Source organism: Hippopotamus amphibius, chromosome 1, assembly GCF_030028045.1.
Source record: "Hippopotamus amphibius kiboko isolate mHipAmp2 chromosome 1, mHipAmp2.hap2, whole genome shotgun sequence".
Lineage (NCBI taxonomy): Eukaryota > Metazoa > Chordata > Mammalia > Artiodactyla > Hippopotamidae > Hippopotamus > Hippopotamus amphibius.
Window position 1 is genome coordinate 120,704,342 of NC_080186.1, and position 11,309 is coordinate 120,715,650.

The 11,309-nt window shown below is 37.1% G+C and overlaps 1 pseudogene; it reads right to left on the reverse strand.

Moving 5' to 3' along the window:
• Positions 1-2,211: 2,211 nt before the first annotated feature.
• LOC130837756 (deoxycytidylate deaminase-like) lies at positions 2,212-4,050 on the reverse strand (annotated as a pseudogene).
• Positions 4,051-11,309: the final 7,259 nt, after the last annotated feature.

Genomic DNA, 11,309 nt, shown 5'->3' on the forward strand with positions numbered 1-11,309 from the left:
TTTACCAAGAGAGAAAAATCAGTTAAATTAGTGGATTTAGAAATTTTTCAGAACATTATTGAAAAGATAAATCATACTTTATAGAAGAATATAATTGAAAAATAAAAACAATCTATTTAGGACACAAGTGCTAATGTTATAATGAAGACTATTTTTTAAAAATTTAATTAAGCTAGTTGACTTAAGTATCCTTAATCTTCTTTTAATGTTTGCTTTCTCTGTTTATGCTTCTTTGAAGTATGAAAATTCGAAGCTGCACCCAGCCTGTACTTCCTTCATGGTTCCACATATTCTTTATTTCATAGCTCAGACAGCCTAGAAATTCTAGATCCCATACACACAGCAGTTCTCACTCATGGCTTCTGAGATGCCTTACTATTCTTTTATTGTGGGTGTATCTATTTATCTGCTGGATCTCAGTTACAGAGGGTTGAATTAGCTCTACTCCTCAGCACATGGCATATTAGCATCTTTGTTCTGGGCAAGGACTTTTTTCTGTTTAACGTATTTATTACATTTACTCTCATTATCCAATTCCATTCCCAATTTTATACATAGGCAACTGTTTAAAGTGTTTCATGGGTAATTTTTGTTTATATATGTCCTTAAAAATTGTTTTGTGTGCATGCATTTTAAATTTTCACAAATGGCGTTTGATATATCTTTCACATCTATCTATCTATCTATCTATCTATCTATCTATCTATCTATCTAATCTATATCATCATCTTTCTATCTCTCACTCTTTCTTAACTTTTCTCCCCTAAACACTGTTTTAAGATTCATCTCTATTGCTATATGTACATCTAATTTGTTGTTTCTAATTGCTGCATAATAAGGTGTGTGTCTACAACATAGCATCTGTCACTTTTCCTATTGAGGGACTCAAGTTGTCTCTGATACCCCACAGTGGAGCTCCTCATACTTGTTCTTTTATGGACATAAACATATAACAGCACTTTAAAAAGGTAATAGTCTTTAGGATAAAGAAGCATTTTCTCGATAAAGATACTGAGCACATTTATTAAAAATTAAATGAGATTAAAGGCAAGGGGCAGAGCCAAGCCACCCCCCCCCAATTCAACGGTGATTAGGAACTGAGATCTGTGTCAGTGAAGGCGTGGCACCAGGAGGGCAAATGAGCTTCCGTCACCAATAGATCTGGAATAAGTCACCTCCAGGTGGGCCAGATCTCTCACATTTCACTTACTAGATAGGAATTGCTCTCCTCTTGCAGAGTAGACTAGGAAATGAGCGGTGCTGGCACGTGGAAGATCAGCGACATGTTTCCATATGCAGCAACAAGTGGGTATGCCCCATCCCTCCCACCCACACAACCTCAGCTGCCACCATGGCGGAACGTGGTCTTGGGGATGACAAGCAGGCTGTCTCCCTCAAGAACAACTCCTTATTCAGATAAACTCGCTGTAAGAGCTCCATGTGACCAACAACCAGAAATTGGGAGCCCTCAAAACAGGGGCCCACCCCCAGAGGGACAACACACCGCTACTTTGTGTGTAGCAGGAGAGCAGGAGCAGAGAAAGTATCCCTGGCTCAGCTGGTGCTCATCACCTGTCAGGACAGCTGTGTCATTTTATCTAGGTTTTTGGGTCAGTGGGTGTATATCCCTAAAACCTCTGAAGCAAATACTTCAGTGCTACTGTCATCAGAGCCCTATTTTTCCCCCCAAGGACACAATTTGGGCCAGATGTTCAAACCAGTGTGTCTGCTCATCCCCGTTAAGAACACAACAATTATTTATTTGTCCTTCCAATACACATAGCAGAGAAGAGCAGCTGCTGACATACAGCAAATTACAGATAGCTGATGCCCTTCTGCAGAACCGCTAGCATCTCAGAAAACCAGGATTCAAAAGGGGAAGTTACCCTCGTTCCATCCCTATGTGACAGACCATCTTCAGAATCCTTAGTTTTAAACCCTAAATCAATAGTTTAAACAGATGTAGACTTCATGTGACAGGAGAGACAGAAAGAATTGAGGCTTTATATTCTTCAGATGTCTGCATTTGCTGTACAGACTGTTAAAAAGGTATGTGTACGTATAAAAACAGTTGATTGAACCTGGTGTACCCCCCCAAAAAAAATAATAATAATAAAAAACAAACAAACAAACAAACAAAAAGTATGTGTAACTTCAAGAAGAAAGGCACGAGACACTTATAGCAGAGGGTAATCCCATTCTTCTGGAGATTTAATGAGATGTGGCTCCCAGAAGTTTCTGGCTCCACCTGCTGTTAATTGAATCAAAGTCAGTAAAAATCTTGCTGTACATTGGTGTGAATTTTCCAAATGTGAACCCAGCTGTATTAAATATGGGCTTCACAGCTGTTGTCTCCTCACTTTCATGGTATTTATGAGACATGGGAATAACTTCTTTATCCTGGCCAGGATGAGAAGCTTAGCACATTCATTACATGGGAGCAAGGCAATCCCTAGTACAGACTTTCACACCAGTCAAATTTTTGTTCGTGATGGCATTCATCTCGTCATGGCACATGCAAGGGTATTTGGTACCCAGCTTACTTTCCAAGGTAGCAGGTCATTGCTATTGTACCCAATCCCAACAATCTTGTTTTCTGTCTTTAGGATTCAGGCTCTGATTTGGGAATTCAGATCTTTACTTCTCCGTGCTGATGATAAGGCCACTGCCATGAAATACTCAGGCCATTCCAAATAGTCACCCCCTTTTTGCAGGAAACTTCACTGAAGCTGGGTTCTCATGGCTGGTCCCCTCCCCGCCTTCTGTCCAAGATCTGCAAGCCTTCAGGTTCCTATTGCCACAGCTAAAGCATGCCTAGGCCATTGGAAATATCTTAAATAAGCTATTTAGCTCACTGATTTTCAGTGTTTCTTTGTTCCAATGTAACCATTTTATAAAATTTATTTTTATTTATTTACTTATTGGCTGTGTTGGGTCTTTGTTGCTGTGCGTGGGCTTTCTCTGGTTGTGGCGAGTGGGGGCTACTCTTTTTTGTGGTCCGTGGGCTTCTCATTGTGGTGGCTTCTCTTGTTGTGGAGCAGGGGCTCTAGGCATGAGGGCTTCAGTAGCTGTGGCATGCGGGCTCAATAGTTGTGGCTTGCAGGCTGTAGAACACAGGCTCAGTAGTTGTGGCACATAGGCTTAGTTGCTCCATGGCCTGTGGGTTCTTCCTGGACCAGGGATTGAAACTGCATTGGCAGGTGGATTCTTAATCACTGTGCCACCAGGGAAGTCCCCAGTGTAAGCATTTTAAAGTCTACAGATTTCTAGTGAAATTCCTCTTTGCTCAAAAATTGATGAACTTTCAAGGGAGGTTTCAATACAATTCTCACAATTATTAGTAAGTACAGTAGCCAAAAAAAATCGGCAAAGATGCAAAAGATTTGAGGAACAAAATAAAAAATGTTTATCTAGTTGACCTATATAGAATCTGCATTCAAAAACTGGACAGTAAAACTGTACATCTCACAGGTTTTGATGAGTAATGTTTTCATTGTCATTCAACCTTAAGTTCTTTTAAACTTTTCAGCATAACTTCTCTTTTGAATTAATGAATTCCCTAGAAGTATGTTTTTAAACTAAGTGCAGGAAATTTAAACATCTACCTTTTTGTTATTAACTTTTAAGTTAGTGATATTATGATCAGAGAATGTGTCCATAACCTACCTGTTTTTTGAAATGTGTTGAGACTTTTTTTTACGGCTTAGAATATAGCCATTTATATATTTGATTCATGTATGCTCCAGAAGCCCACGTACTCCCCAAGTTTTAGATGTAGAATTTCATACAGGCCAGAATAAATTTTTTCAGCTTTGTTGAGCTATACTTGACAAATAAAATTATATTTAAAGTGTAAAACGTGACGATTTGACATTGTGAAAGGATTCCCACAACTGAGTTAATTAACACACCCATCACCTCACATATTTACCTTTTTTTGTGTGAGAACTCTTAAGTTCTACTCTCAGGAAATTTCAATAATATAGTATAATATTGTAAACTATATTCTGCCTTAGACCCTCAGATCTTATTTACCTTGTAACTCAACATTTTTACCCTTTTACCAACTTCTCCTCATCTCCCTCATCCCGTAGCTACTGGCAACCACTGTTTTTTATGCTCTGTTTCCATAAGCTTGACTTTTTTTTTAGTATTCCACATATAAGTGATACCATTCAGTATTTGTCTTGTTTTTGTTTTTATTTATTTATTTTTCCAGATCTTTATTGGAATACAGTTGCTTTACCCTGTTGTGCCAGTTTTCACTGTACAACAAAGCTGATCATCCCTCCCACCCTCCTAGCCCATCCTTCTAGGTCATTATCTTGTTTCTGTCTGGCTTATTTAGCATAATGCCCTCCATGTTCACCTAAGTTGTCACAAATGGGAAGATTTCCTTCTTTTTAAAGGCTGACTATTTTTCCATTATATATATTTTGTTATGATTTTGTCAAGTTAACAGATTGTTTTTGTTAAGTGGAGCACAGGGTGTCAGATGGTGAGGACAGGGTGTTGGATGGTGAGCTGAAGTTTAACAACAGACCAGGAGAGAAACTGAAATAGAGAAGTTTATTACTCATAGGTCCTGGAGGAGGTACATGGCAAGCCTAGAGGGACCACATGGGCAGGTAAAGGCAGGGTGCAGACAGACAGAATGTGGGGTGCATGCCTTTTTTAGGGTCTTTAGGTGGAGTGCTTTGGGGTTCCTGGGCTAAGGTTGGATTGGCCAATTAGGGCCAAAAGTGTGGGGTTCTGGTAAGCCCCACCAAGGTCTTATTGAGGGGCACACGAGAGGAAGGCACTGGAAAGCAAGCAAGGAGGACTGATGATCACAAGTGTTGCTGGGGGTCATATCAGGGGCTTAACATTCACTTGTGACTCTGTGGGCTGCAAATCAACGCATGAACTTCCATGGGTTTCAGGTTACTGCAGCCCCTTGGCCAAACAAAGTGGAGGCTAAGGCAGCAATACCATGGAGTAGCTTAGCTAAACTCCCCACAATATACCCCATTAAAAAAAATTCATTCATCTGTGGACAGACACTTAGGTTGTTTCCATACCTTCGCTATTATGAATAATGCTGCAATAAACATGGGTGTAAAGATGCTCTTCAAGATAGTGATTTTGTTTCCATTGGATACATATTCAGAAGTGGGATTGCTGGATCATATGGTAGTTCTATTTTTAAAATTTTCTTGAGGAAGCTCTGTACTGTTTTCCATTGTGGCTATACCAGTCTGCATTCCCACCAATAGTGTTTAAGTGTTCCCTTTCCTCCACATCCTTACCAGCATTTATTATCTCTTGCCTTTTTGATAATAGGGATCTAAACAGGTGTGAGGTGTTATCTCATTGAGGTTTGATTTGCATCTTCCTGATGATCAGTCATATTGAGCAATGTTTAATGTACCAGTTGACCATTTGTATGTCTTCTTTGCAAAATGTGTATTCAGGTTCTTTGCCTATTTTAAAATTATTATTATTTTTTGCTATTGAGTTGTACGAGTTCTTTGTGTATTTTGGGTGTTAAATCCTTATTAGATATGTAGTTTGCAAATATTTTCTCCCATTCTATAGGATGTATTTTCATTTTGTTGATGGTTTTATTTGCTGTTTAGCAGCTTTTTAGTTTGGTGTAGTCCCACTTGTTTATTTTTACTTTTATTGTCTTTGCTTTTGGTGCCAAATTAAAAAAAATCATTGCCAATACCAACGTCAAGGAGATTACCCCTATGTTTTATTCTGGGGGTTTTACAGTTTCAGGTCTTATGTCCAAGTCTTTAATTCATTTTGAGTTGATTTTTGTGTACAGTGTAATGCTTTTTATTTGTAGCAGATGACTGCATAAGTTTCCAAGAACATGGTACTGCTGTGCCTTTAATTAGAAATTTGGCATAACTCAAAATTATATCACTCAGTATTAAACTACTAAGGAGGATCAGGCAAGAAGCAACTATCCAAATAAAAAGGCTAAATTGGCCATTCTTTGAGATGCTACTTCTACATTTACCTGAACTATGTAAAGAGATGTGAAGAGGCCAATAGCTGTTAGTAGAATACAATATGGTACTTTTATCCAGTCTTTGATATGTGATCTTTTTTATGCACATTTGACACTGTTTGAACACCAGCCATTGTTTTCTTAATTTCTTTTTCCAAGAGTTCATTGTTAGTATTTGGAAATGCAACAGATTTTTTGTGTATTGATTTTGTATCCTTTGACTTTACTAAATTTATTAGTTCTGACAGTTTTTGTGTTGAGTTTTTAGGGTTTTCTGTATATAAGATCATGTCATCTGCAAATAGAGACAGTTTTATTTCTTCCTTTTTAATTTAGATGCCTTTTATTTTTTTCTTGCCTAATTGCTGTGGCCAGAACTTCTGGCACTATGCTGAATAAAAGTGGCAGTAGTGTATATCTTTGTCTTGCACCTAATTGTAGAGGAAAAGCTTTCAGATTTTCAACATTGAGTATGATATTAGCTGTGGGCTTGTCATATATAGCTATGTCATATGGTGAGGTATATTCCATCTATACCTAATTTATTGAGAGTTATTTTTACTTATCATAAAAGGATGTTGAATTTTGTCACATGCCTCCTCTGCATCTATTGAGATGATCATACAATTTTTAATCTTTATTTTGTTAATGTGGTGTATCACATTTACTGCTTTGTGTATGTTGAACCATTCTTGCATTCCAGGAGTAAATCCCACTTGATCATGCCTTAATATACTTTTCATGTACTATTGAATTTTGTTTGCTCTTTTTTTGTTGAGGATTTTTGTATCTATGTTCATAAGAGATATTGGCCTGCAGTTTTCTTTTCTTGTAGTGTCCTTGTCTGCCTTTTGTGTCAGGGTAATGCTGGCCTTGCAAAATGAGTTTGGAAGGTTTCCTCTTTAATTTTTGAGAAGAGTTGGAGAAAAATTAGTGTTAATTTTCTTATAAATCTTTGGTAGAATTTACCAGAGAAGCCATCTGGTCCTAGAGTTTTCTTTGTTGGGAGGTTCTTGATTATTGACTTGATCTCTTTAGTTGTTATTGTTCTGTTTAGATTTTCTATTTTTTTTTTTTTTATGTTTTAGTCTTGGTAGGTTGGATGTTTCTAGGAATTTATTTCGTCTAAGTTATCTAACTTGTTGGCATACAGTTGTTCATAGTAGTTTCTTATGATCATTAGCATTTCTGTGTTATCAGTTGAAATGTCTTCTCTTTCATTTCTTAATTTATTTATTTGAGCCTCCTGTCTTTTTCTCTTAGTCTATCTAATAATTTGCTAATTTTATTAACTTTTTCAAAAGACCATCTTTAAGTTTTATTGATCTCTTCCATTGTCTTTTTTTTTTTTTTTGCATTTAAGTTTTATTTATTTCCATTTAGGGTTTAAATCTTTCAAGAAAAAAACTCCTTTCTTCACATTGATGAGGAAAATTAAAAACAGAAGATCAAGTGTGCCATCTGAAGATTTTTAAAGCAGAAAAATCTTCAAAATACTGTACAACATCCATGAAAATCATCTCTGAACCAGATATAATGAAGGCTATAAAGAATGTGAACAAGCATTTATTAGATGTTATTAGGCTGAGTAGTTAGATGATAACAACATTCTCATGAAAACTGATTAGCTGCAAGTTTATCGATGCTGCTAGTGATGTTGAAATATGCATTTGGCTATTCAGCTTTCTGAAGGGCAAGGGTGAAGCTGACTGGTAATTTCAGTCTATGACTGAAGTTAAACAACTTTGCCTCTCCAAATTTGTGGGAAATAAGGGCTGCCTCAGATACAGCCATATCTCCAGAATTAATAATTAATGAGTCACATGAGGAGTATGTGTGCCTGCCATTCAGAGTGGCCTTGAACAATTCTGAAGACACAGAACTGTCAGTGGTTGCTTTATCCAGCTTAAGAATGTTAATTAAGAGTTAAGGTCACTTATAGGAGGGAACATAACCTGGCCCAGACATACAGAGGCAAAGACTCAACACACTTTGGAGCAGGTCGTCTTGTTTTACATTTTTGCCAGAAAGGAATTACCCAGGTAAAAAATCAGGGTCTTACACAATGTGATTGACCATATTCCAAACAAAAATAGATATGTTCTCAAGTCTTTTCCTTTAGCTAGTTCTAGTGGCTAGGAATCAGGTTATCAAAATTTAACCAGGCAATATGTTGGAGATCTTTACTTCTGTGTCTTTTGTTGTCTTTTTAGTCTCTTTTATATTTATTTCTGCTCTGATCTTTGCCATTGCCTTCCTCTATTAACTTTGGACTTAATATTTTCTTTTTTTCTAGTTCCATTACGTGTAAAGTTAGGTTATTTGAAATTTTTTTCCTTAATGTAGGCATTTATTGCTATAAACTTTACTCTTTTGCGGCATCCCATAAGTTTTGTTGTGTTGTGATTCCATTTTCATTTGTTTCAACATATTATTTGATTTCCCTTTTGATATCTTCTTTGACCCATTGGTGTTCAGAAACATGTTGTTTAATCTCCACATATTTAGGGATTTTCTATTTTTCTTCCTATAATTTATTTCTGGTTTCATACCATTGTGATCAAAAAAATACTTGACATTATTTCCATCATCTTAAATTTATTAAGACTTGTTTTGTGGCCTAATGTATGATCTATCCTGGGAATGTTTCACTTGTGCTTGAGAATGTGTATTCTGCTGTTATTGGATAGAATGTTTTGTATATGCCTATTAGGTTCATCTGTTCTAACAGGTAGTTTAAGTCCAATGTTTACTTACTAATTTTATGTCTGGTTAATCTATCCCATTGTTAAAAGTGGGGTATAAAATCTCCTACTACTATTGTATTGCTGTCTATTTTCCCTTCAGACCTGTTAATGTTTGTTTTAAATAATTTAAATGGTCCTTGGCTTTTTTATTTTTTTCATTTTCTATGTATTTTGTTTGCTTGTTTGCTTTTGAAGAAGTGGAGTTAGATATATATATATATATATATTTAATTAATTTATTTATTTGGGGGTACACCAAGTTCAATCATCTGTTTTTATACACATATCCCCGTATTCCCTCCCTTCCTTGACTCCCCCCCCGAGTGAGTTAGATATATCTTAACTTTTGTGAATTATAACCCCAGAGAATATGTCCCATCTTTGTTCTATTTTTACAGTAGGAGTGCCTAAGCTCATGGTAGAACAATGGAATTTTAGATCCCACATTGAGTTTTTTAAAATAAATTTATTTATTTATTTATTTATTTTATTGGCCATGTTGGGTCTTTCTTTGCTGTGTGCAGGCTTTCTTTAGTTCTGGTGAGTGGGGGCTACTCTTCGTTGTGGTGTGCGGGGTCCTCATTGCCATGGCATCTCTCATTGTGGAGCATGGGCTCTAAAGCACAGGCTCAAAAGTTGTGGCACCTGGGCTTAGTTGCTCCGCAGCATATGGGATCTTCCAGGAGCAGGGATTGAATCCGTGTCCCCTGCATTGGCAGGCAGATTCTTAACCACTGTGCCACCTAGGAAGCCCCCACATTGAGTTTTCATTTTTTTTAAATTTTATTTTTTTATTTTTATTTTTTGGGGTACACCAAGTTCAATCATCTGTTTTTATACACATATCCCCATATTCCCTCCCTTCCTTGACTCCCCCTCACCTTGAGTCCCCCCCACCCTCCCCGCCCCAGTCCTCTAAGGCATCTTTCATCCTCAAGTTGGACTCCCTTTGTTATACAACAACTTCCCACTGACTATCTATTTTACAGTTGGTAGTATATATATGTCTGTGCTACTCTCTCACTTCATCTCAGCTTCCCCTTCACCCCCTGCCCCTTCCCAAACCTTGAGTTCTCCAGTCCATTCTCTGCACCTGCATCCTTGTTCTTGTCACTGAGTTCATCAGTACCATTTTTAGATTCCGTATATGTGAGTTAGCATACAATATTTGTCTTTTTCTTTCTGACTTACTTCACTCTGTATGACAGACTGTAGGTCTATCCACCTCATTACATATAGCTCCATCTCATCCCTTTTTATAACTGAGTAATATTCCATTGTATATATATGCCACATCTTCTTTATCCATTCATTTGTTGATGGGCATTTTGGTTGCTTCCATGTCCTGGCTATTGGAAATAGTGCTGCAATAAACATTATGGTACAAGTTTCTTTTGGGATTATGGTTTTCTTTGGGTATATGCCCAGAAGTGGGATGACTGGATCATATGGTAGTTCTATTTGTAGTTTTTGAAGGAACCTCCAAATTGTTTTCCATAGTGGCTGTACCAACTTACATTCCCACCAACAGTGCAGGAGACTTCCCTTTTCTCCACACCCTCTTCAACATTTGTTGTTTCCAGATTTTGTGATGATGGCCATTCTGATGGGTGTGAGGTGATACCTCATTGTGGCTTTGACTTGCATTTCTCTGATGATGAGTGATGTCGAGCATCTTTTCATGTGTTTGTTGGCCATCTGTATGTCTTCTTTGGAGAAATGTCTATTTAGGTCTTCCACCCATTTGTGGATTGGGTTATTTGCATTTTTGGTATTAAGCTTCATGAGCTGCTTGTATATTTTGGAGGTTAATCCTTTGTCCATTGTTTCATAGGCAACTATTTTTCCCATTCTGAGGGTTGTCTTCTCATCTTGTTTATGGTTTCTTTCGCTGTGCAAAAGCTTTTAAGTTTCATGAGGTCCCATTTGTTTATTCTTGATTTTATTTCCATGATTCTAGGAGCTGGGTCCAAAAGGATCTTGCTTTGATGGATGTCATAGAGTGTTCTGCCTATGTTTTCCTCTAGGAGTTTTACAGTGTCTGGCCTTACATGTAGGTCTTTAATCCATTTGGAGTTTATTTTTGTGTATGGTGTTAGGAAGTGTTCTAATTTCATTCTTTTACATGTAGCTGTCCAATTTTCCCAGCACCACTTATTGAAGAGGCTGTCTTTTTTCCGTTGTATATTCGTGCCTCCTTTGTCAAAGATAAGGTGCCCATATGTGTTTGGGCTTACTTCTGAGTTCTCTATTCTATTCCATTGACCCACACTGAGTTTTAACATAACTACATCTTTTTCTTCTTTCCTTTCCTTTTGCCCAGCCAGAGATAATTATGGGAAGAAACATCAGTTATAGACAAAATAAAGAAACTATAATTTTCTTTGCAGTTTGGCTACAGTCTAAACACAATAAGCAATTTTCTGGCTAGGATATGAAAGGACATAGAAAATCTTTGTTCCCATGGTAACACCAAAAAATTTGGATATTATAAAACTTATACTTATGAATACTTATACTTATGAATATACGTATGAAACTATTGCAGAGAGATGGATGTA